At 37.6% G+C, this 27,123-nt stretch overlaps 1 long non-coding RNA gene across 1 annotated transcript in view; it reads left to right on the top strand.

Annotated features, from left to right (window-relative positions):
* The first annotated feature begins 467 nt into the window (after window positions 1-467).
* LOC306854820 overlaps window positions 468-27,123 on the top strand; it is a 46,670-nt gene continuing 20,014 nt past the window's right edge. Inside the window, exons 1-2 of the long non-coding RNA XR_013782870.1 lie at window positions 468-703; window positions 19,883-20,080. This is a non-coding gene — a long non-coding RNA (uncharacterized lncRNA). The remainder of the gene's footprint in view (window positions 704-19,882; window positions 20,081-27,123) is intronic.

The following is a 27,123-nucleotide window of genomic DNA, read 5'->3' as shown; positions in this document are numbered from 1 at the left end:
TTTAATTATTCCAAACTTGTGAGCATTAGTGTACATCACAATAATTTTATTCTATGGACAGCTATAGTTAGTATGTTTTGTCTAATGGAGGCAATAAACAAAATAATATAACTATTTTTGTCTTTTTATTATATAGCTAGCTTTTTTGATTCCTCAAAAAGGGATCCTTGAATTTGGAGCTTTGTGGCATCAAAAAGTTTGAAAATGCCTGTGTTAGAGATCATTTCCTTAATGGCATCTTCAGTTGGAAGACATTAAGATGATATCAACAGCAACTGTTCCAAACAAGCATGTGATGATATCTAGAGCCACTTAACCTGGAATCAAAGAGGTAAAAGAGGTCAAGGTCTACAACAGCAAGCCCGCAGCATTCCCCATTTATCAGCATAAACTCCCACATCATGTTCTGACTAACATATTTACATATCCTTCAAGTGTGCAAGACTGTCATGAAACCTTCAAACATCAGGAAAACTGTGAAGGCTCAAAATTGAGAATCAAAACCAAAATCTCACTGTAATCGACCGCCATCAAACCTCAGTTGTTAGATAAAGTTGTTCAGTGGTTTTAAAACATACCATAACAGAATGAAGTGTCCGATCTGTGAACTGTTGTCCGGCGATTGTGTGTGTGGATACGGGTTAGCAGTCGGGTTCAAGTTGCATGTTAAACAAACAGCACTTTTGAATGCTGAGCTCCAGAGGTAAGTAAATTAGTGTAAATTTGCACAAGTAACCTAATTTTGAGGAAAAACATATGCAGGAATTTTAATTGGACACAAGAATCACGCAGCAGCCGGAGACAAATTAGCCGAAACCGATGGGAAGACTAATGGTTTGTGTAGGCTGCCGCTGCTGTTGTAGAGAGAGAGAGACAGACAGAGAGAGATACAGTTACAGTCCAGTCAACCAAGCATGAAGGAATGGGTCAGTGTGTATCCGGAAGTTATTTATTCCGTCGTGGTGGGGAAAAAAACAAAACAACTCTTGATACAAGTGTGAGATTAAGGAGTAATTTTACTCAGTTTGATGTTGCAAATCCCACCAGTAGAAGTCAATGTATTAATCAGTAATGTTTCTTACAATTTGACTTTAACGTTCAGGTATGTGGGGTATGTTTATGTAGCTTGTGTTGGAGGGATAGAACGCAAAAAAGAGAGAGAAGGATTTGTTTATAAACCGGCAGTGACAAGGGGGAAGCCATCTGACATGTTTAAACTAACCTGCCATGAACCGGTCGCCAAACTCCTTCACAAGTTCTGCAAGTGTGTGTACGTGTGTAAATTTGTGTGTATGCATGTATATGTGGATTATAGCGGTTAAAACGTGGTTTTTAATGTACATATGCTACCCGTTAAAACAGCGCTTTATGAAAACAGTGGCTGGTCGCCAATCAGATAAACTCAGAAAAAGGCAGTGAGAGAGGGAAAGACGGAGAAAGAGAGAAGGGGGTCATGGAAGAGGAAGGGGATCGTGAGGGAAGAAGTGAAAATGCGAGGAAAATTGAAGATTGTCTTGGTATGTAATGCACATTATGGGATAGTTCAGCCAAAAATGAACATTTTGTCATTGTTTCTTGTTTCAGTCCTGCATGATTTTTGGAACACACCAAATTTGAGTTCCCCTCCAATGAGCTCCACTGTGACCAGATCATTGAGTCAGAAAGATCTGGAATCATTCAGCTGGTTGTGTGAACTGAATCAATTGATTCATAAAAAAGATTTCGCTCAAAAGCATGATTTGTTTATGAACCAGAAGACTCGTGATTCACTCTCTCAAAGCTAGGGTGAACGTTAAGGTTTTCATTTAGTAATGACTTGAATAAGTTCTGTTCCTTACCCAAAGTCATTAAATATAATTTCTGACTCATGTGGACTATTTTAAACATTCTTCAATGGTACTTTTGAATCCTTTTTGAAGTTTGAAAGCCCATTCCCCATTCTTCGCAACTGGAAAAGAGCAGTAAAGTAGTGACCTGAAAATTCTTGCACATTTCTCTCTATGTATCATACTTTTGAAACAACAATAAGGGTGATGGAATGACTTTTACTTCTTCAGTGAACTGTTCCCTCTGAAATATATAAACATAAGATACGTTTACATACAAAAATAATCTGTAATGAGATTGAAAAGCCTTCATGAAAGCACCTCAGTCGATTTGGTTGAGCTCAGTCTGAATTCAATTTTGATTGGGTTGTAAGGGGTGGTGTAGACCTGAACTAATTCAAAACAATTACGTCATTTGAATCCAATTATCATCTCAGTTATATCCAAAAAGTGGCATGAGACATATGTCTGCATACCTCTTTTATGTCTTAAATGTGTGTATGTTTATTTTTACAGTACAAACTGTGGAGGAGACTTAATATTTACCAAAAAATTGCACAAAAAAACAACCCTGACATGTGTTAGCTTTCTTTTTAAATGACGTCAAAGCAAAAAATACTAAGTTTTGTTATCAAACTCTAGATGACGCAGGCTGATTAATCTAACTTAATCTGTTAGTAATTACATCGTTATCTACACAGCACAGCTGATTGGTTTCTTTTCCATCAGCAACCAATGAGCTTATTGTCAATCATTTAAAAACTTGGCCACTGTTTACATTTGCAGTACACTTTCAGAAACCCTCCAACTTCCCCAGCTACACCTGTATAGATCTGCTAATGTATGTATGTATGTTGTATATGTGAGGGTAATTCATGCAGGCTATGTTATAAATGCAGCAGCATGTCTGTGGACGTATCGGCAGTTTCAGTTCTTGCTCTGTATATTACCATGCTAAACTCTCAGAGAGTTGTCATTACAGAATGACAATTATACTCACATCAGCTCCATTGACATTATTGCTGTAACTTTCTCTGGGTCTGAATGCAGCCACTAGGCACTGCTTTGTTTGGCATACATGTAATACATATTTAAACTAATATATGAAATGGATTGAAAAGTTTTGGGTACATACGTATAAACAGAACTTTCAGAATCTGAAATTGCTGAAAATTAGTGAACCTTAACTGAATTATTTTAATAGACACAGCCATGTATGCATTTATTTTCAGGGTATTTTGATAAGAAAATACAACATGGCACCGTTTTCCTGCATCTCTCGCACAGGAAATGGGAAAAATAAAGAGCTTTTAATGCCTTCCTCACTCATTTTCTTGGTCTTTCTTTCTTTTTAGCTCTCTCTGTCATTCCCTCAGCCGTTATTTCTCACCGTTTTTTGAAGATTGAGGAACACTGCTGTGTTGACTGAAAAAGACTTCGTCCCAGATCAGCTCGATCTCCTCTTCTTTAAACACCCCCCACCAATTTCTGTCACTCCGGTTGCCGAGCTTCTTTTTCCCCCTTCCTTCTTCCCCACTGGCTGGCTAAAACACGGTTCCCCTGCCTTTGAAGTGGCTGCGTGCAGAATGGAGATTCTTTGCATGGTAAATTCGCCCCAACGCCCGCAGCATATCCATTACACAAGTTTAAAGAATGCTTGAGACTCGTTCGTGAAGGCGGCCTTTTTTCCCCAATTCACAACCAATTTCTCTGTGTTTTGAACTTGGGCACTTATGAGCCATGTAATCTATAAATTAGGCCCGTCTTGGGCGCGCAAACTCCACCAACCATACTGTGTTTGAAGTGCAATTATTTTGCTCATTACAAGTTCATTTTATTGTTATAGTTTGCAAATGTTTCCTGGGGTCACAATGTTAAAAGTTTGAGAATAAGTGTGAAAGAGGAAATTAAGAAGGCTGTAGAGCAGAAGTGAAGGATTCAACCAGTCTTTCTTTAAATGTGTGAAGATATTAAGCAAAATGGCACTATCAGCTGAGAACTTTGGGAGGTGATTTGGAAAATCAAGTTGGTTAATTCACCTCTTACTGTTACTTTAAATGGAGATTTGGTAATATCGATCAGAAGGTGGAAAAAACTTATCTTGAGATGAACCAGCACTCCAGTACGTTGAATGTTTAAGTCTGATAGCTTTGATTTGTTTTTGGCATTTGCATTATTAAATCCCATGTTTGGTGCTGTATCTATTTACTTGGTACTTATTTACGAATGTCAGTCGGTCAGAGTTTATGAAATATGTTTGACTTCCTGCATGGATGTATTTTGAGTGAGCATGTGTGTGTCTGAATTATGGAACAGCAAAACAAGGCCAACGTGTTCTCTGATTTCAGTTTTGCACACTAATGTTATCCGGTCCTGGAACAAAGCAAACATTTGTGTTCCTTCATAAAGGCCAGTCCTAATGGCGTAACGGATTCTTATATCACCCGCTCAGATCAACGTGAAATATTAGCCATCACTTTTAAGCCGATTTGATATTTAGTGTCTCATTTCCAATTAAGCCTTCTGATATCAGGCCTGCCTAAAATGATGAAATGGAGCTAACAGTTCGCTGCAGTCAGGAGATCACCCTATGGATATGCCCTAATAGCTACACTTTTCATTAGTCACTTATAATTAACAAAAACAAGAAGTGTTCTAATCAGTTAGCAGTCTAAAGAACAAAATGTAACAACTGCACGTTGCCCCATAATTTCCCACAAAGCTCTTTAAAGAAATGTTAAGGGAGTTCAAAGACAGTTAAGCTCTATGGACAGCATCTGTGGCATGTCGGTTATTACTATAATAAGTCTGTATTTTGGTTAAAGTACCCTTTTTCCAATTTTTCCATAATTCCACTTTATAAAAATGTGTTATTTGAGCTGTAAAATCATAGTTTAAGAGGTTACTGTTCACGTAACCTCTGATTTGTGTATTACCAACTATTTGTGGGTGCTTTGGTTACATACCTAAACTTAAAAACGTCCTTGCTGACTATTAATAAGCAGCTAATTAGGATTTTATTGAAGCAAAAGTCATAGTTAATAGTTAGTTAATCGTGAGAATTGGTCCCCAAACTAAAGTGTGACCAAATTTACATAATTAACATATTTAAAGAATCTGAAATGTATGCATTTTACATATGAACAACTGAAACATATAATTCTTAGTGTCATAAATCATTAAATTCATGCAATTAGTTGATTTTACGGTGTTTAATTGCTCAGTGCCATTACATTTGTTGCACACTTGTCATCCATTCTGTTTGTGCATTATATTCAATATATCAAAAATATGAAAACAGTATATATCCAAGTGTAAAAAAAGCATATGTGTAAATATTACCTACCAATACTTAAAAATGCTTAATAGATCAAACTGTTCTATCAGACTAGTTTCATGTTAACAAGCACAGTCATAACTACGTGACTTCAGCTTCGTTTTATGAACTGATGGACGTCACAAAAAGATATTATTTTCTATGGTAATCAACAGCATGTTACAGATGCAGTCAATAGAGCATGTATTGAATCCTAAACATAGCTTAAAGAATTTCCACAATGTTTAAGAAGTATTTTATATATTTTTCACTCCAGGCTTGTGTATATTTATGCAGGCATTATTCTGCAACCCACTAGGTTTCAGCAACAGTAAAAGAATAGGTTCAGGGTTTTCTTTTTGTTATTCTTAAGAAGTGAAAGCAACTGTAGCCATTTGAGGTTTGTTCTTAGTTTTGATTGCGTCCACTCAGTTTTATAACATTGCACACACACGCTTGTTTTTCTCTTTTCATCAGCTCAAGAGATAGTAAATGTTGTGTTTCTCTATCCTTCCTCTCTTTTTCTCGCTGTCAACTTGTGTCTTTAATACCATCAATGCTAAATAAACTTTGCCCACGTTAATAGTTGCTGGCGAGGTGCCCGCGAGAACAAAAACAAAAGGCAGAACAGGTTCAAAGGCAATGCGTCTACCAGCTTTCTCTATTCCTTTCTCATCCCTGCCTCTTCTCCTCTTCCTTTGGTTAGGCGAAAGCGCTTTGTCTGGTAAACGGCTCCATCTTTTTGATACAGGCGTTTATTAGCTGTTGAGTTTAATTAAAAAAGGCCATTCATATGAAAATGGGACTTTGATAGTGATTGGTTTCCCCAGCAGCCTCTTCCAGATGCTTTTAATTAGAGCACTGTTTGATTGACATCAAGCCTGTAGGCTGGTGGCCGACTACGGATGCATACACACACACACACACACACACATACAGTACACAAACACTCATAGCTGTATGCACAAATTCACTCATGCAGTCACATGCACTGTGTGTGTACCACAGATCCAGTTGGTTTTGACACAGTGAATGGCCAGGTAATTAGTGAGGAGGCAGAGCTGAGCCAAAGTTAATCACCTTGGCCTTGTCAGTCATGCTCTTTGCACATTGTTCACACATATAATTAATGCAACACCCACAAATTGGCACCCTTACAAGCTGACCGGCAACACACACACCTTTCATGAGAGCGGCCTTAAAGTAAAATTCCCGGTTCAGTACAAGTTAAGCTCAATCGAGAGCATTTGTGGCACAATGTTGATTACCACAAAATAATTTTCACTCACCCCTAACCTCAAATTATAAACTGATGTTACAGTGAGGCATTTACAATGGGAATGAATGGAAGCAATTTGTGAGGGGGTTAAAAACAGAAATGTGAAGCTTATAATTTTATAAAAACACTTCCAATAATTATTCTGTTAAAACTTAACATCAAGCCCGTAGGCTGGTTGATTACCATAATTTTAACACTAGTTTCTATTTCTTTAAAAAAAATTGAGGTTGCAGATAATTGAGGTTACACTTACGTTAGAAGTGAATGGAGCTCATTTTTGGACGATTTAAAAATCATAAAATTTTATAAAAGCACTTACATTAATTCTTCTGTTAAAACTTTTAACAGAAGTTGTTTTATTTGAGCTGCAAAGGATAGTTTCTGTAATTTTACACAGTTGTTTCAGGATTTTAGGCAGTACATTACCATATCAATGAAGTAAAATTGATTATAACTATATGACTTTAACTATACATAAAAATTGAATGAATGCTTCATGCTAAAATAATGTTAACACGAATATAGTCTTGTGGCTATACTATTAAAACAGTGAGTATTTTTAGTTTTTAAGTTAATTATTAATGAATTAATTTATAATTGTTTTAAGAACAAGAAGGACCGTTGTAAACGAAATTTGGTAACACTTTGCTTGAAGCCATCATTTGTAATGCGTCATAAATGCATTGATAATGTACATTGCAATGGCTATATATTTTCATAAATAATAGTTTACTTGCAGGTTCCTTGTTATACGAGAAATTGGTTGTTTGTGTTTTAATTATACTTTCACAATGCACTGTGGTTACAGTTATTCATAAGGTCATGTATTATACATAATGCTTCATACAGGTAAAGTGTTACCATAATAAATATCATCAAAATAATCCCAAAAGCGGTGTCAATTGAGCTTGACTTTTAAGTAAGCTAGTGAGTTTACATGAGCCACTGAATTCCGTACTGATGTAACTCCAGAGAAAGGCTATTTTTCTTTTGTTTGGTCACTGCGGCGCAGGCCTCATCTGCTCTCTGTGCACGCTCACTCGCTCCTTGCTGTATTATCTGAATGTCAGCTCCGCATGTGGCACTGATAAATTTATTCCACACATGTTTATGGCCGCTGGTTTACGTGGAGCTTCACCCCAACCTGGCTTCTCCAAACATACAACTCCATTTTATGGAAGAATACAGAGAGATGAGGACGTTTGGGAGGGGGAACAGAGAGATATACGTGTTGGGATGACTGATGTTACAGTGTAAAAATCCCATCTGCCCTCAAGGGTTATTGTTGTAATACTCCTCCTGCAATGATGTATGATTTATAAGCGTGCACACTCTTGTGAATCCAGTTAACTTTTCGCTGTCCCCTGCTTAGCTACGTCTAACTCTGACCCGTCAGCCCTCATTTACGCTTGCGTGTCTTGTGTTTGCAGTTTGTTTGCTTTGCCCGCCGTTTGGCTTTGATTTGGGAGACAGCGCTAAAAGCCTGGCGAAATCTGTAGAGAAACGTTTCAGGCCAAAACCTTTTTCCAATTACCCAGTCTTCATTACTGCGCTGTCATAGCTCGCTCCATGGAACTCCAGGCCTTTACTTTATGGCTGTGGAACAAAAAGCCCCGCAGCTGTTTTTTCATATAGACTGATTTCCTGTTCACCAGTTTAATACATGAGAAAGGGACTCAGATATCATCCAGTAGGAGGCACAGACAGAAAATGACATTTTCTTGCCCAAACCGAGAGCCGGGCATGCTGTATTCCACAGGTTTCATGATGGTCGCTGCCTAATGTGTCTTTATTCAATTAGGAAGCATTGAGTAGGTATTCCGGCTCAATTATTCTTAGTTTGGGCATCTTAGTATCTGATATTTGTAAGCTAGTTTTCTTTTAGCGGGAAATGCAAGCAAGTAGCAAGTCAATGAAGACATTGACATTAGGTGACTTATTATGTGTGCAACTACATTTTTATCTGGTATATTTGATTGATAAAATAATGAAGTAAAATGGATGTGTTTCAGTGCTGTCCAATGTCTGATCAATGTCATATTCAATTCAAAATATTCAAAAAGTATGTTATGATGCTTACTTTAAAAGTATGGAAGCTCTACCATGGTGACTATGAGATATCTGAAATTGTTATACTGCATAATACAGTAGAAGCCAGGGAGGATATTTCTCAGTATTTGCTGTTATACAAAGTAAGTATGTTTTATATTGTATGAATGTACTACAGGCACCATATTGTCATTGTCATGTGACCTAAAGCATTAGTTGATACACACCTATATGTATGAATTGCTGCAGTTTCCAGTTGAAATGAATACTAGAGGCAGTAACACTTGAGTCAGAAAGTCCAGTCATTAGTCAGCAGAAGTGGGTAGAGTACCCAAAAACTGTACTCAAGTAAAAGTAAAAGTATTTATAAAATTTTTTACTAATTTAAGTATATTTTTTTCTATTTTTCTATTAATTTAAGTAATAGTCTGACTGGAGTAAGAGTAAAAAAGTATCGGATAAAAAAACTACTCAAGTAGTTAGTTACTATTTACTTTGGATCATATAGCTACTGTATATTGTCTATTTTTATGTAGATGTAATGTGTGTGTACATGTAATGTGTGTGTGTGTGTGTACAGCTGTTCAAAATATTTATTAATTATTAATTTTAATAATTAATAAATTAATTATTTATTTTTAAATAAATAAATAAATTATTTTTTAATGTAATTTATTTCAGTGATGCAAATCAGAATTTTCATATGCCTTTACCCCAGTCTTCATTGTCACATAATCCTTCAGAAATCATTCCAATATGTTGATAAATGCTGTTCTGTTTAGCTTTCTATTAATCAAAGAATCCTGAACAAAATATCACAGGTTCCAAAAAATATTAAGAAGCAAAACTGTTTCCAACACTCGTAATAAATCGATATATTAGAATGATTTGAATATATTATATTGAATAATATATTGAATATATTAGAATGGATCATATGACTCTGAAAACTGGAGTAACAGCTGATGAAAATTCTGATTTGCATCACTGAATTAAATTATTTTTTAAGTAAATTAATTATGCATTATAAATGTATATTTCTATAACCTCTGACACCGAAACCTCTGAAAACTCCTCACATGACATACCGACATCTGAACATAACGAAACAAATGCACATTGACGGATCTTCTGTTCTGCAAAATGTAAAAAAATGTAGCCTATATTAATGCAAGCGTAAATATTGTAAAAATATGAATATTAATTGTGTCTAGAACTGGTCACGCGCCGCTGCGCAGAGCTAACATGGGTTTGGCCGGTGTTCATTTCATACTCTGTGACAGCTTATTTAATGTATAAATTATACATTGTATTTAATGTATAAGGTACATGTACAACAAACTGGTAATGTCTGTCAGTCCTGTGTCTTGTTTCCCCCTCCTCTCGTGTCTATATTTGGCCCTCCTCGTTCCTGTCATCATTAGTTAATTAGTCCTGAGCCCTGTGTTATTAGTCCACACCTGTTTCTGTTGATTTCCTAGTGTTTATAAGCCATGTGTTTCCCAGCCCCTGTGTCCGGTCTGAACGTTGTTTATGTTCGTCTCTCCCCAAGCTCCTCGTCTGTGGATTTCAATAAAGGTTATATTTGGAATCTCCTTGTCTCCTCGTTCCCCAAGAGGGAACTGACAATGTCATAGTGGTCTCGTGTTCTGTAATCGAATGAGACCTGTCTATACCTGTGGAACCGTAGACAGCACACGCGGTGTTCATCTTATAAAGATCTTCATAGAGCTCTAGTAAACAAGCCTTTGCAGATTTGCTTTCAATTGACTGTAGAACCAAAGCCACGTCTTCAACGCTCTTGATGTTACAACTCTGAGTGAGAACTATAAGAACGGCATCAGACGACTCGGCGCAGGACCTGAACGAATCATTCAAACTGATTCACGAACCAATTCACTGGTCTGCCAACTGGTTTGATCAAGCCTTTGAACAGAATTAACTCAAAAGAATGAATCATTCACGAATGGGTATCACTCATTGCCCAAAGAAAAGTAGACGGCGCGTTTGGAATAAATTGAAGCATTTTTTGTATTGTATGAAGATAAAGTAACGAGAGGAGCATCGCTCACAGTAACAAAGTAAAAGTACAATTTTTTTCTCTAAAAGTGTACTTGAGTAAGAGTAAAAGTACCCATCTTTAAATATACTCTAAAAGTATTATTTACCCAAAAAATGTACTCAAGTAAATGTAACTCGTTACTACCAACTCTGTTAGACAGGTGGCTACACAGCATTTGACCACTGGATTTACAAAAATCATTTCAGGTTGAAGTCTTTCAACGTTGAATAAACTACTGATGAACATATTCTTTTTTATTTGATTTATCACTCAATAACTTATTTAAACATGTATTACTGTGTCTTCGGAAGGCTTTTATCTTTCAAACACTTTAAAATGAACAAATTCAAGTATTTTTTTTTTTACAGCTAATGCAGGCATTCCCATTATTATTATTTTTTTAATCTGGACCTCTTTCGCCTAATATATTTACTTGAAGTACCCTTGAGATTTTAAAATAAATATTTTAATAATTATATATCACATTTACAGGATCAAGGTTCTCTGACGTTGGTTAATGGTCACATGACATGCAGGTAAACAAGTAAAATATTTCATTTATTTTAGTAAGTGTTTTATTTTGATTGATTTTATTTTGAAAATGATTAATTTTAGTTTTATATTTTTATGATTTAATTAATTATTAGCTTTTCATTAAACTCATGAAGCCCCTGAAGTGTAACAATGACACTGGAGTTTGGTTAGAATCCGTAAGCGGAAGTTTATTAGAGGTCAAGGCTTTAAACAGAGGTCAGCAAAACAGGCAGAAGGTCAAACCAGAGAAGCAAGTAGATCATTCGTCAAACACAGGGGCAACATCAAAGACAATGGTGATCAGGCAGGCAAAGGGTCCAAACACAAACATCAGTCAGATCAGGCGTCAGAACAAAGGGGCAGAGTACAATACCGTGAGTCAAGATATCAGGCAGAATCAAAGACAGGTTAGCAAACAGGAACAGTAACAGGAATAAACGCTTGGTAAGGCAGAATGACTGTCAATACTTCGCGACTAGCACGTGAACAGGTCTCAGAATTTATAGGAGTCAAACAGGAAGTGACAGCAGAGGGAGCGGGTCAGGTTCAGTACTCGGATGAGGGCTCCCTCTGCTGGCTAAACATTACAGAACCTCTCCCTCTAGGAGCGACTCCTGGAGCTCGACGTGGACGTCCCTGTGGTGCTGGTCGATCGGGCCTGGCTCGATGAATCTCCTCGATGAGTGACGGATCCAGAATGTCCCGGGCGGCTACCCAGGATCTCTCCTCAGGTCCATAGCCCTCCCAGTCCACCAGATAATGGAGCTGACCCCCTCTTCGTCTCGAGTCCAGTAATTAATTCACCCTATATGCTGGGGTTCCATCAAAGTCCAATGGTGGTGGTGGTTCTGGGGCTTCATGGCCAGGATCAGCTCCCGGGTAGACAGATTTGAGGAGGGACACATGGAAGGAGGGAGAGATACGATAGTTAGCAGGAAGCTCCAATTGGTATGTTACATCATTGATCGGTCTCAGTATTTTGAAAGGGCCCACATACCTGGGACTGAGCTTCCTGCTTGGTAGCCGCAACTTGATGTCTTTTGTGGAGAGCCAGACCCATTGTCCTGGTTGGTAGGGAGGGTGTGGGCAACGTCGTCTGTTGGCCTGGAATTCCTGTATCCTCACGGCCCGCTGGAAATGAACATGAGCACTGTCCCACACCCTCTCACTACGCTGAATCCAGTTGTCCACTGCAGGAACTGAGGAGGGTTCACCAGACCACGAGAACAGAGGCGGTTGGAACCCCAGGACGCACTGGAAGGGAGTTAGACCTGTAGAGGAGTGGGATAGAGAGTTTTGGGCGTGTTCCGCCCATGGTAGGAACTCAGACTATCTGTGTTGTTCAAGGCTGCAGTAACTTTGAAGATACCTTCCAATTTCCTGGTTGAGCCGCTCGACTTGCCCGTTAGCTTGTGGGTGATAGTAGGTGACTGCAGAATGTCCTCCAGACCTGAGACGTGAATTAGGTACCTCGATCACTGACTATGTCTTCTGGTAGTCCATAGATCCTAAAGACGTGTTGGAAGAGGGTTTGAGTGGTTTCCATGGCAGTGGGTAGTTTAGGTAGTGGAATGAGATGGCAGGACTTCGAGAAACGGTCGATGATGACCAGGATAGTGGTGTTATTATTTGATGGTGGAAGGTCAGTGATAAAGTTGATAGACAGATGGGACCATGGTCGTTGAGGAATGGGTAATGGTTTGAGTAAACCTGAAGGCAATTCTTTAGGGGGTTTTGACTGAGCACAGATCTGACATGATTTGATGTAATGGGTGACATCTCGAGCCATGATATCCCACCAGAAAGAGTTCTGTAAAAGTTGAAGGGTTCGAGAGATACCTGGATGACCGGAGCAGAGAGAAGTATGAACCCATTGCATGATTCGTTGTCTCAAAACTTGAGGTACATAATGCTTTCCTGGGGGTGTGTTTGCGGGTGAATATGAACTTTCTTGTGTGTTTCAGGACTTTCCACACTGGTTGTGAGACATGATTGAGGTTTTGCAGTGATACAATGATTCATACAGAAGGATGACCAGCGTGTTAGTTCACCTTGATGCCATGAGAGTTTGGGGTCGTGAGTAGAGAGCCATGGATATCCTAAAACAACTTCGTGTTCAGGAGAGTCGATGATGTAAAAGGTGATGAATTCTTTATGAAGAGTTCCAACCTGGAGTGTGAGCGTCTTGGTTTGGTGAGTGATGCCCTTGCCGATCTGTACATTATTGATAGCCTTGACTTGGATTGGTGGGGTGCATGGTTGTGTTGGAATTTGATGTTTTGTGACAATATCCTGTTGGATTAGATTCAGGGCAGCTCCCGAGTCGATCATCGCTGTGAAATCAAGATACAGGGTATTGAATCTTAAAACAACAGGGAGTGTGAAAGTTTTGTTACTTAAAAGGGCAAGATGTTCAATATTTACCAGGGATTGCTTTGGAGCTTGTGGGGGCATCCTAAACTGCGGTGACCTGATTCACCGCTGTAAAAACACAGGCGTTGATGTCGCCTCCGTTCTCTATCACTCTCAGATAGTCGGAATGTGTTTAGCTGCATGCGTTCCTCAGGAGAAAACATTTCAACAGGGTTAGGAGTAAAAACGTTGGTTTCTCCACCCTTTCCACTTTTCTTCTGAGGAGTTTGTCTCATGAGGTTATCAATCCTGATAGCGAGCGTGACAAAATCGGAGAACGAGGATCTCTCACCCTTACATGCAAGTTCTGCCTGAAGATCGCAATTAAGGCTTTTATTAAAAATAGCTTTTAAAGCGACATCATTCCATCCACTCTGGGCAGCGAGCGTTCTGAACTCAATGGCAAACTCAGCAGCAGTGCAGTTACCTTGTGTAAGGTTGATGAGCTGTGTCGAAACATCTCTTCCGCCATGAGGGTATTCGAACACTTCGCGGAGTTGCTGAATGAAGTATGTCACTGAACTCCTTAGTCGGGAGTCCGAGTCCCAAACGGCTGCTGCCCAATCGATAGCTCTGCCCGTCAAAAGTGTCATGATGAAAGCGCACTTTTTCCCCTCTGATTCGAATCTCTCTCCTTGGTGATCCAGATAAACCTGCACTTAGTGAATAAAGCCCTTGCATTGTTCAGCTGTTCCGTCTAATTTATCAGGGAGTGCGAAGCTTACAGTCTTCAGTGTTGGCGGAGGGAGAGATCGAATGTAGTGCGTCAGATGTTCGTTGATGGACCGCTGCTGGGTGAGTTGTTCCTGATATCCTTGGAGCATTTCTGTTTGGCATGAGACTGCTGCTTGTAGATTCGACACTTCCGCTGGATTCATAGTAGGCGAAGTATTCTGTAACAATGACGTTGGAGTTTGGTTAGTATCCATAAGCGGAAGTTTATTAGAGGTCAAGGCTTTAAACAGAGGTCGGCAAAACAGGCAGAAGGTCAAACCAGAGAAGCAAGTAGATCGTCAAACACAGGGGCAACATCAAAGACAATGGTGATCAGGCAGGCAAAGGGTCCAAACACAAACATCAGTCAGATCAGGCGTCAGAACAAAGGGGCAGAGTACAATACCCTGAGTCAAGATATCAGGCAGGATCAAAGACAGGTTAGCAAACAGGAACAGTAACAGGAATAAACGCTTGGTAAGGCAGAATGACTGGCAATACTTCGCGACTAGCACGTGAACAGGTCTCAGAATTTATAGGAGTCAAACAGGAAGTGACAGCAGAGGGAGCGGGTCAGGTTCAGTACTCGGGTGAGGGCTCCCTCTGATGGCTAAACGTTACATGAAGTTCCTTTACGAAACCCAGTTTGGGAAACCTTGAAACAATGTAATGTTTAATGCACTTCATGTTGTTAATAACAAAGAATGGAATATATTTTCTTACTTATTATTTTTTATATCAATACGGTACAAGATTATACTATTTAAATCAATGTGATAAACGAGTTAGGTCAAAAGTAATCTAAAAGTAATAAAACATAGTTTTACTATATTACCTAAAATGTGGAATATAATGGATTACATTACTAACTACAATTTTTGTCATTTAATTTGAAATTATTAACTACGTTTTCGCACAATTCCTTGCACAATATTATGTTATGACAAGGCAAGGCAAATTCAAAAACTGATACTTTTGAACGTTAGCGTCACATAAACAGCTTCATATGTACTGTATGAGTTTTCTAATTCAGTAGGTTTGCTCGGTAGCTCACCCGATACGGCGTTGCACTTGAGAGGTAAAGTGCTCTGGTACAAATCCTGTGAAACTAAGGTTTAACAAAACAGCTGTAATCTGCGTATAATGTATCAGTGAATGTTTTGTAATATCACTTTTGCATTCATTTAGACTATTGGGTAGGTTTAGGCTTTGGTTTGGTGTAGAGGGTATGTTATTTTCTAACGCAATAGAGCAGTAACCTTTTAGCAAAATGAATTTGAATCCTGAACAGCCACAATACGTACCTGAAGCAATGTAATAAAAACGCCACACTACGTGCCTATGCCAATGTAATAACAATGTGCCCGGTCACACTTTGAGTTCGAGTTTTAGCGCCACTCACTGGACATTTCACTTTGAAACTGCCTTGAAACATGCAGTAACACACGTAATATGGGTGCTGCAGAAATGTCGCCACAAGCATGAACTTCCAATGAGCCTGGGTTGAGCATTTCACATTAGCACATGACACTTTAGCTACTCTGACAGCACACTTCAGGAAGATTGAATAACCTTTTTATTGAAGTACCCTGACATGACCCAGCACAAAACAACAGTGGCTGCAGGTGTACAAGAAAAGACTGTTTCTATGTGTCTGAGCGTGTGTATGAAGGAAAGTAAATCCAGACTGTCTCTGAACGTGTTTAGCACTACCAGTGCATTCACCGCTCTGGCCCAGCTGCCTCCTCAGGTGTGTTACCTGTGCTGGCGGGCCTCTCTAAACCCCCTGTATTCAGTGACACGGGCGCCGTCGCTCTTCGCTCAAATATCACTTAACACTGATTAACCCACGTTGGGTCGGCGCTGAGTCCTCACTTGCCCACCTGCCAGCTGACTGCCATTAGATGTTCCCTTATCTAGTCTCAGATCTGTCTACAATGGAGCCCGGGCCTAGCCGAGGGGTTAAGGAGCCTTCTTAAATAATAAATCATTAGCTAAATACTTTTTGTTCATTTGTGTCGTGTTACACGTATCTCAATTTGCTACTCCCGGCACAGTGTTCCATTCAGCAGATGCCTCGTTTGTGTCTGCGCCTTCATTCAAGCACTGCAAGCCAGAAATCCTTTCCTCTGTTTCTCTCATTCTGTTTTTCTCTTCTGATCGCCGTTGAGCACTTGCTTGCTCCTTTATGTGTTTTTTGTAGTCAGACTCAAAAGAATTGCAAAGGGATGATGAATTATTAATTGACTCTTTGTTAAGCTCTGCCCCCTTAAGTTTGTCATTTTCTCAGATGAGCTTTATAGAATTTTCCACAGGGATTGATTAGAGATACCCATAAACAGCACAATTTTCAGTAAAGTTTGTGGGCGGGAATGTAACGGTCCTGGACCCATCAGCTAATCTTGAACAGTAATTGGGAAATTATTGTGTTCATAAGTGAAAAATGTTCATGCATATATGCAGTTTTCATGCACAAGTTTCCCATCTACGTAGAAACGTGTTCCTATGTACACTGGTTTTATTTTTATTTTTGTGTATTTATTTAATTGTATTTATATGCAAGGTTTTTGTGTATATGAAGTTATTTATGCGTTAAAGTTGTCAATATACTTTCTTGTATAAGAGTGAAAAGGTTTTCACTTTTTCTTTGTCCTCCTCTCATGTCCTCTCGCATCAGGCGGTCTTTACTGTCTCTCTCTGTTCGTTGACATTTAATCGGCCATGCTCACATAATACAGCCAATATTATTTTTCCACTCCACATGGGTGGGGTCACAGGGCTACGAGTTGTGTAAGAAAACAACTTTTCTGTTTTCTCTGTAGACACACACACATGTGTGTATTTGTTAGGCACACTCACACTATTTGCAGAGAATAGATTAGGCATTCTTTGAGTATGACTTGCGTAAAGTGATTATAAGTCATCTCAGCCCAACGAATTTAGACTTCTTGACGCCCCCTCTGTTGCTGCCCCCCAGTCAGATTCATGTAATCAGATTAAATGCTAACAGAGGCTCAAGAGTGCCTGGACACACACACATTGCTACTTTGATGCCGCTGTGTCGGAGACAGACGACATTAGTCCTGTCTGCGGCCCCTCAGCCCTGGAATCATGTCATCTCAATCTGCAGAGAGAATAAAGAACGTCCCCTCAAGCTGATGCATTAGTAAACAGCGAATGCTCACACTCCTGCAGCTGTTGTGCTCTGCCTGTGTGTATGTGTTTACACTCTTAAAAATAAAGGTTTTTAATGGAGCTTTTCAACACCTTTTAACAACTCGTCTTTTCAAGCTCTGTGGGGTTCTTCAGTGTATGTCGTTTTTGAATATAGCTTTGGTTCTTTGGAGGCTGGGATAGTGATGTTACATTATGTGTTTTGGTTTTTGAGTGACTTAAATTTCATGTCCTGTTAAAATTGATTGTATCATTTTTATGTGGTACATAAAAAATATTAATGGTGTAGCCAAAGATGTGTGTAATGGCAATTACAAATTTAAGTTGTTTATTTTCCCTCCATTGCAGGAGACAAATCCAAGCAATTAGCATCTGCTACCGTTTCGAGACCAATCAGAGAAGCTTGTGAAATTCTTTGCATTTAGTATTTTATTAATAATAATGCAATCATTTTATCTCTGACTCTGGTTTTTTTTATTTATTTTTTTTTTTTTTTTATAAATAGAATAAATCTTGTTTATAAACATTTTTAAACATTTTAAAAATTTTAAATTTTATAAATATGTTGAAGTATCAACCTGATACTTTTTTTTTTTTTTTTTGAGATATTACAATTTTCTTTTTTCTCGCTATGCTGCTTGTTGGAAAATCTGTGCTATTTTGAAAACAGCTTATAAAATACTGGTTTAGGGTTAGGGGTTAGTAATTAAAATTCACTCGATTTAAAAAGAACAATAAAACCAAGGTAATCCAAGTTCAATTTCTGCTCGTCACTCTCCTAGAACTTTATTACTATTCCTATAAAAAAAAAAAGAAGTGAATTTTAAGGATTTCCTCTTAAGGTCATTGTAGCACTGCATACAAGTAAGACGCATAACAATTAGCTAGTATTTCAAAACATTGTGAATAACAATTACATTGCAATAAAACTGGAATTATTATCTTATAACTAAATTAGCTTTAGGGCCATCTGGAATAAACTGAAATAAAGAAGGGCCTGTTGTTTCACTGTGGGTGGTTTCACCATGGGCCATAAACCCAAATTTATGCTACGTGTGCATTTAAATAGACTTACGGAGTCACAATTTAAAACCATAATCACTCTCTGTAACATTCTGCTTTTATATTGGCTGATAAGTTGATAGATTTTATCTTTGGCATTATTTGGTAAAGCCTAACATCTTGCACTTGAATAAGATCCCTAAAGATAGCACTTAAAAGCCATTCAGAAAACACTAATTTGCAAGGAGTTCCAAAGCAGAATTTGTTCTGATCATGGACCCTGGTGATTTTAGTCTTGCCCAAGATCAAGAAAACGGCCTGTGATTATTATAACTGGTATGTCGACATGTATTTGACCAGCTTTGGCCCAGAGGCAGCATTAATAAGTATAACTTAAGATCATATCAACAAGATTGACACTTCATTCAACTAGTTTCATAATATGATCATTCGTAAAGACATTGTTGTTCATTATATATCATAAATCATTAAAAATGCACATAGTCATTTTTTCCATTAAAATGTTTTTCCAGATAAAGACATGAATAGTACCTTATGCTTAAATAGGCTTCAAATCATATCATGCACATTTGCATAAAGCCTTGTGGAACAACTAATTATTGCAAAAGAGCACACACAATTGAAAAATAAGGACTGCACGCATACAATATGTGCATACTCTATTATATGCATGCATCCTATTGTACACATAAACACCAAAGTATAGCCTACTTTGGGCTTAAAGGGATAGTTCATCCAAAAATGAAAATTCTATCATTAATTACTTACCCTCATGTCGTTCCAAACCCATAAAACTTTCGTTAATCTTCGGAACACAAATTAAGATATTTATTAAGCTCTCGAATTTCATAAAAAATATCTTAATTTGTGTTCCGAAGATGAATGAAAGTTTTAGGGGTTTAGAACGACATGAGGGTGAGTAATTGATGACAGAATTGTAATTTTTGGGGAGAACTATCCCTTTAAGAGGAAGACTACGGTCACATCAGCAGCTTAATAAACTCAGTTTTGTTTTACATGGAGCGGGTCATCTCATGGGGGCAGCCAGGTTGATCACATGAGCTAAATGCAGCACACTTCATCTATGCAACCCACATACTGTATTATAAGATAAATAATAATTTTAATAATCCCTCTCAGGTAACTGTGCATTTATACAGTGGTACTGGTAGCTAATGGTATTTTATTTTAAGCAGTGCTTCATCCACACCAGTAGGTGTCAGTACAAGTCAAAGACGAGTGGCATATTAGCCAGTGCAACATCAGCAAAAACTACATCTTTTAACAGATCAAAAATGTTAATAATTGGAAATACGAGTGCTTGCTTTCTGTTTCCTTTAAATAAAGTAATTGGGATGCCCAAAGACAATGCTTTTGTATCCATATATATGTATTTAAACATTAAAATGTATTATTTATTTATGTCTAACCAATCTCTCTCTCAGTCTCACTTGCTTTTTTCTCACCCTTCCTCTCTGTCCCTGCCCCCACAGGCTATAGCGGTGCTGATAGGCATCTCTGTTGGAGTCTGCCTGTGTTTCTGCAGACAAACTGCCTCCACCAGCCACGCTGTTCTCCCTGGGAACCCTCATGAACCCTCCACTCCTTTATTGCCCGTCCACCCCTGAGCACGAGCCTGTGTGCCAGCCTGCCCTCCGCCCACACCGAGTTACGGCTGGACCCTCACACAGGTCAGAGTTCGATCTTTGTGTTCCACTGTGAAGTACAGTAAACCAAAAATAGCCTATAGCTGGACGTGTGTTTCTGCTGGACCCGTATTATATGCAGCTGTGGCAGCCATCTTGCATGGCTCTCTACCCGTTTGCTTTGCCGAAACGGGGGACGATATAACGGGAGTGGTAAAGCGTCTCCTCTCGCTGCTTCCTGTGACTGACCTTCGGATGACCTCGGGAACTCTGGGCCGCTCAGAAGGCGGTTGTTTCGTCCACAGCGTGCGCATTCCTCTTAGGCTATCTCAGCCATCACTTGACAGGAATTATATAATTGCTGCCTGTGATCTCATTTTCCTCAAAGAGCATTTTGAAGTTTCCTTCCCTTTCTTTCCCTTTTGGTTTCCTCTCCCATTCTTTTTAATGTTGAAATTGCTCACATTAAATCACCCTCTTCCTTCGATCCCCGCAACATTCTCTCTCTCTCTTCCAGTGTTTGGCATTCAATCCCTCTGTGTTTGTCAAATCGTTTATGATATGTTTATCGCTTTAGTGTGTGTTTGTGGAGGTGCATGCTGAGCGGCAGAAAGCACAGAGATGAAGTGATACAAAGTAATATTTATATATAACTACACAGCGTGATGACTGTCCTGTATAGTAGCATTAATTTGACCTGTAAATGTGATCCTGTGACCCAGCCTGGGGTGCGTTTCCCAAAAGCATTGTTAGTTAACTATGGTTGTTAGTTCCATTGAACTCTATTGGTAACGGCGGAACATGCGACCATAGTTGTTTTTGGGAAACGCACCCCGGACCAGTACTGTCGAAATGTAAAATCAGAACTGCTGATCTGCATTTATACATTCAGGATTTATAAATATATATTCCGATTTACATTTATATATTTGGAATTACAACTTCATATACTTAAAATGTATTAATGTACAATCTGATTATATTGTCAGAAATATCACTACACATTCTTTAATTTAAACCTAAAGCTATATGTTCAAGATTTGCTTCTGTATTCTATTTTATTCTATTTATTCTATTCTATTTTATGTATATTATTTTATTGTATTAGATTATATTTATATATTCAAACATAATTGCATATTCTGATTAGTGCTGTCAAACGATTAATCGTGATTGATCGCATCCAAAATAAAAAAAATATTTACATAATATATCTGTGTGTACTGTGTATATTTATTATAAATACTCACACATACAGTAAAGCATATATTTTGAAAATATTTACATGTATTTATATTATATATTTATATTCATATATAATTCATATTATATGTAAATATATTTAATATATAAACATAACATATTTTTCTTAAATATATACATGCATGGTTGTGTATTTATATATACATAATAAATATACACAGTGCACACACATATACAATGTGAACAAAAACTTTTATTTTGGATGTGATTAATCGTTTGACAGAACTAATTCTGATTGATCCAGACTTAGTTAAATATTCTGATTTTACATTATTATTTCTTATTTGGCTCATATGTGTATATATATATGTATATATGTATTGCTTTATTTGATTGTTTTTAATTTATTACATTAAATGTGGCCTACAAAAATATTTGTAAAAATTGCGTTGGACTCAAGATGAGTAGTACAAAAAATAATATTAATAACCATATCTACTGACAAGATTAGAACTACAGAATGACAGTGTGTTTCAGCATTGGACTCAGGTCGGGTAATAATAAATGTAATATTCATAATAATAATCATAAGAATCATAAGAAATTGAATAATAATAAGAAGAAATTAAATGTAATATAATAAAAACAAATAAACATTAAATGTACATGTATGTATGTATGTATGTATGTATATACATTATACACACACACACACACACACACACACATTCTCTAAGAGAAGAAGAATAAAACGACAGTGGGTCACATATTTGGACTTTTCCTCTCTTCACCGCAGAATTGTTCATACGTGACATCATGATCATCAGCTAACGATGTCCTGACACGTTAACCCCAGTTCTCGCGCTGCTGGGCTCTGATCTCAGAGCAGCGGTCAGGTAGCGGCTAGGACCCTTGGAGGCTGACTCACTCGGTTCTGCTGAATCCGCGAGGACTGTGTGAGTAATAAACGGGGGTCAAAACCTCTGCGGGTGTTGAACAGAGAGGATGGCACATAATTGAGAGAAGTCACACATCAAGTTCCTCTTTTATGTGATGGATGGGTGACTTTGAGTTGTATTCATAAAGAACCGAATCACAGATCAGATTCCTCTGTATTTATTTACTGAGGTTATGCAGATCTGGGATCAGTTTTAGATGTGCTATGAGTCGCAGTAAGATGGTCATTCCAGTATATTGTCTTTATGGCGCACAGAGAGGCATGTGGAATTACCTTATGCTATATTGTTAATTCTACATTCTAATTAATTAAATATTACATTAATAATTATACATTCTAGCATATTATGGGTGTTAGTGATACAGAAACCATTCGAGTGTTCAACATGTGTGGACTCCAGTACTATTCGAAAACCATTTTATTGAGAAATAACTATATGTGCTTCAAGAAGTACAGGAAGAGGTACATTATAACATTTGTTTTTTACATATACTTTTGTTTATTTGTGTTTTTCATAAATGTGATGACTTTTATTATTTTTAAAACGTGGAGAGAAGTAAAGAAAAATACATATAATAATGCATATCCACAAAAAAAAAACATACAGTGCAATAGTAGGCTTAATAATATACACTAGCATATTTTCGGTTGTAAAAGCATATACATTGCTATGAATAAATTTAGTAGCCTGTATGAGGTTCAAATTGATCTGTTGCTTGCTTGTTACTGCTTTGGTTTATTTTGTGTAGAGCAGTGGTCGTGTGCACTTTCTACAGATTGTGCTTTTGTGAAGAATCCAGTTTGTGTCATTTTCTGCAAATTTCCCAGGCTCTCTCCACTTTTCATGAATAAGATACCAAATAGAACCTGCAAATGGAAAAATGCTAAAATAAAAAAAAGTGCAAAATTCAATAAAATGATGATTGTCAAACAAGCAGTTAAACTATTTTCTTTTTTATAAGCGGTTTTTGTTTTCTATTAATTTTCTATGAGGTTTGCAATGTTCAGAATAGTTTAAAATGAGTGGGGGTTTTTTGTTGTTGTTTTTTTTTTTTCTAGCGATAGAAATTAAACATATTAAAAATACATTTAAAATAAAAGTTTAAATAAGATAATAAAACTTAATGTATATTAAAAAAAAAAAATCCAGAATGGGTAACAGGGATGAAAATTTAATCTAATTAGCATTAGATTATTATCTAATTAACATTAAAATAAAAAAAAATTAAAAAGCAAGAATAAGTATCAGAATTGCAAATTTAGCCTAAATGAAGCTGTCACTCATTAGAAGACAGTTTGGGACCAATGGCATTGTACTGTATATGTTATTTGTATTAACTCATAAATGTACATTTCGCATAAATCAAATGAAAGTGGATGGGGATTAGCAAGAGCAGTGCAAAACATCCACTTTCAATTGATCTATAAATAATGTGTTAAATTCAGAGTCACTTGTCACTTACTGGATCTGTAAGTCTGACTGCAGTTCACACATCACCATTAGGAGGCAGTAATGTTCTTTAACAGACACAGACCTGTGTGTGTGTGTGTGTGTGTGTGTGTATGTACGCACGTGTGTGTGTGTTGCTAGATTTATAGAGGGTGGAAATGCTGTTATTATATATCATCTTCCTCATCTATCCAGAGGTTGAAAAAAGCATCTTTCCTAGGCTGATCATCTTCCGCATGTTTATAGGGAGGCGATGCTGACATCTCTCACTCCCTCTTCCATTCCTCCTTTCCTTGGATGGAGAGGAAAAATCTGGCCTTCGTGATTTCTCTGGCTCGAGTCTGTTATGAGCGATGCCTGATCCTTCTCTGACAGCATGAAATGAGATTTTAACTTGTGAGATCAAATCAACTACAGAGCCCAGTGTTGTTTTGCATCATATATGTGTGTGAATACTTTGGAGAGGTTTGATCTCAAGCCTATGTGAATGATGTCATGCTTGTTACAGGTCTATGTATGTGCATGATGTCTGTTTGGCATTGCAGAATTCTGCTCTGGTTGTGTTTGACATTATTTTATAGTGTTTCTTTCTTTCTTTTTTTGGGGAGATCCTTTAGTTCTTGTTTTGAAAAGCAAATCACCTAAGAAAGCCTGATAAAAAAAATACTCTCGCAGTACCATGGTACACCACTGACTATTAGATGGCGATACCATAGTACTTTTGATAAATGCAAGGATGACTTCCATATACATATACTATGGTATTTACATTACAAAGAACATGATGATGCACATGATAGCTGTCTTAAAACCATGGTACATACAGTATAATAGGAAATAAAAAAAAAAAACAACAACAACTTGGTACTCCAATGTATTTGGCATGGTAATGTGATTATACTAATGTAAATAAAAGAAAGGGTATGGTGCCATGATTTTACCATGGTAGTCCAGGATCTTATAAAGAATACATAGTATTACCACAGTACATTACCAAAAATAATGGTACCAATACCATTTTCTAAGATAATGAAAGAAAATGGAAGAAAGAAGAAATGTTCTTGGTTCTCCAGATTACTTTAAAAATATCATATTATCATGGCACATGTCCAGGACTCCTAATGTTTGAAAGAAAGACCAAAAGAAAGAAAGAAAAAAAAAATTTACATCCAGACAAAAAAAACAGGTACAACAGGGTACATGGCATTACCATTATCATATCAGTTTACTCGTTGAAAGAAAGGAAAAGACAGACACACAAACACCCACAACATATTTCCATCTAAATCATACCAAGAGAGTAACGCGGTACTTGTCTAAAAAACATGGTACGAACATTTTCGCACCATTGTTGCTAAAACAAACAAATAAACAAACAGTCAAACAAAGCAGTAAAAATAAAAAAAAATAGTCAAACAAATAAAGAAATTATCAAAGAAACAAACAAACAACATATTTCCATCTCTATTATTATAATTTTTTATTATTATTATACCTTGGTATGTACATGTCTAGCATTATCATACCAAAGAAAGAAAGAAAGAAAGAAAGAAAGAAAGAAAGAAAGAAAGAAAGCGAACAAATGAACAGTACAGATAAGAGCAGAGAAGCGCTGAAGAGCATTAGCGTTCCCATCGAGCAGTCAGGCCACCCTCAGAGAACCTTGAGCTGTGAATGATGAATCATGTTGTGGATTGCAGATGCATTCAAAAACAGCCTCATATTTTACACTGTTCAAGACAGATTAGCTCGCTCCTAAAACTGAGACCAGCTCATGAGAGAGAGACAGATTTGGGAGCTGAAGGAGCATCTTTCTCTCCTCCCATTCCCGCAGTTTCACCATCCGTTTATGTTATGAACAAACACATGTAACGATGTTTCACTTGAAATCCATAAAATGAATTTCATCCCTCCGCTCCATACATATTTTCATACAAGTGCTAATTAAGAAAAACATGCCGGACCAGGATATTAACACGTGCACGCCGCCCCTCTCCACAGCACAAAAAAGCCCCCGCAGACCGCAGAACGAAGGTACGAGAACAAGAATAGGGAGGAAATTTGCTTGAAATGTAGCTATGAGCCTGCAAAGATCTTATTACATAGATGGCCGATAAGCATCTCAACTGGAATAATACTTTGCACAAGCTGCACATTTAATTAAGCATTCATATGTGCAGAGCGACGGGAAAAAAAGAGGGAGAGAGAGGAGAAGAGAGATTGCATTCATCCTCAGCCTTTGCCCTTTTCTTCCCTTTATAATCTGGGCGTTGTGAGGATGAGAGGAGGTGAAGACAGCGAGTGGGAGTTCACCTCTTAACTTTGTGTCTTATTTAAAGCTTTACACATGTTTTTCTGTTAGCACACTCGCTACCTCCCATTGCTGCCCCCAGGGTACTCACTTTGAGGTGTGTGTGTGTGTTGGCCTGTGGCTGGGATCTCAACAGTCCTGACATATTTGTTTTTGTCTTTGCTTGCATTGCAAAGTCGTTTTATTTATACACATTTATATACAGGTTGTGAGTGATTCATTGGCTGAGGCCAGTAACAGTGGCTCAGTCATCAGTGTGTGTGACAATAGATGTGTACATGTGTGTATCAGCGCTTTAGGAGTGTGTGTTAGGAGCCAGTCTCCCATTTGAAGCCGCCGATAGGAAACACTTGTCTAAACAGGACAGGGAGCTGTTGCTTCAGTCAATCCGGTGGCATCTGAACACACTTTAGACACTGGAGTACCACTGTAAATGTGCTCTGGGATGCTAATGCAATGTTTACAGGCTTATTCTCACGAAAAGGTGTACCAATGTCCGATAGTAACATATAATAATAACAATATAATGTTTATTGATTCATTGTTTTAGTAAATGTATTAATCAATAGCCCAGTATTAAATAAGGAATCAAGAAAGAGATGTTAAAATTGCACCTGGCAGTGTTAAAAAGGTCAAGTCAAGTGAATTGCATTGTGGGAAAAAAAAATTATAGTGTGTTCTATTGCATACAGCCCATTGTGACAAAAGTAGTAGGACATCCAGGTCTTTTGTGCATGCTGAAATTTGCATTCACATACTGTATATCATCGAAATATTATGAGCATAATGCAATTCTGAACATAGCTTCAGATTTCATATATTTAGATAACTATTTAATTTTGAAACTAATTTTGGGTATGTCTTGTCTGATTAAATAATGAGTCAAGGAGATGTTAAAAGTCACAGCTGGTATTGTTTGTAAAGGTCAAGTTGACCACACTGCATTATGGGATACGGGCGATTCATTGTGATTTTTTTATACTTTGGCAAATGTATGTAAAAGGTCATCCAGGTCTTCCATGAATACAGAAAACGTATACTGTGCACAGTATGTATGTAAATATTGCAGAAGCAGTATGAGTGCTATACATGCTGATCCTTTCTCATCTTTCCCAGCATTCTCATGCGTTCTGATTGGGGCCTAAAAACACTATTGAAAATGGGTT

Source organism: Barbus barbus, assembly GCF_936440315.1.
Source record: "Barbus barbus genome assembly, chromosome: 35".
In the NCBI taxonomy this organism is placed as follows: domain Eukaryota; kingdom Metazoa; phylum Chordata; class Actinopteri; order Cypriniformes; family Cyprinidae; genus Barbus; species Barbus barbus.
This window is presented reverse-complemented; position numbering and strand designations above follow the sequence as displayed.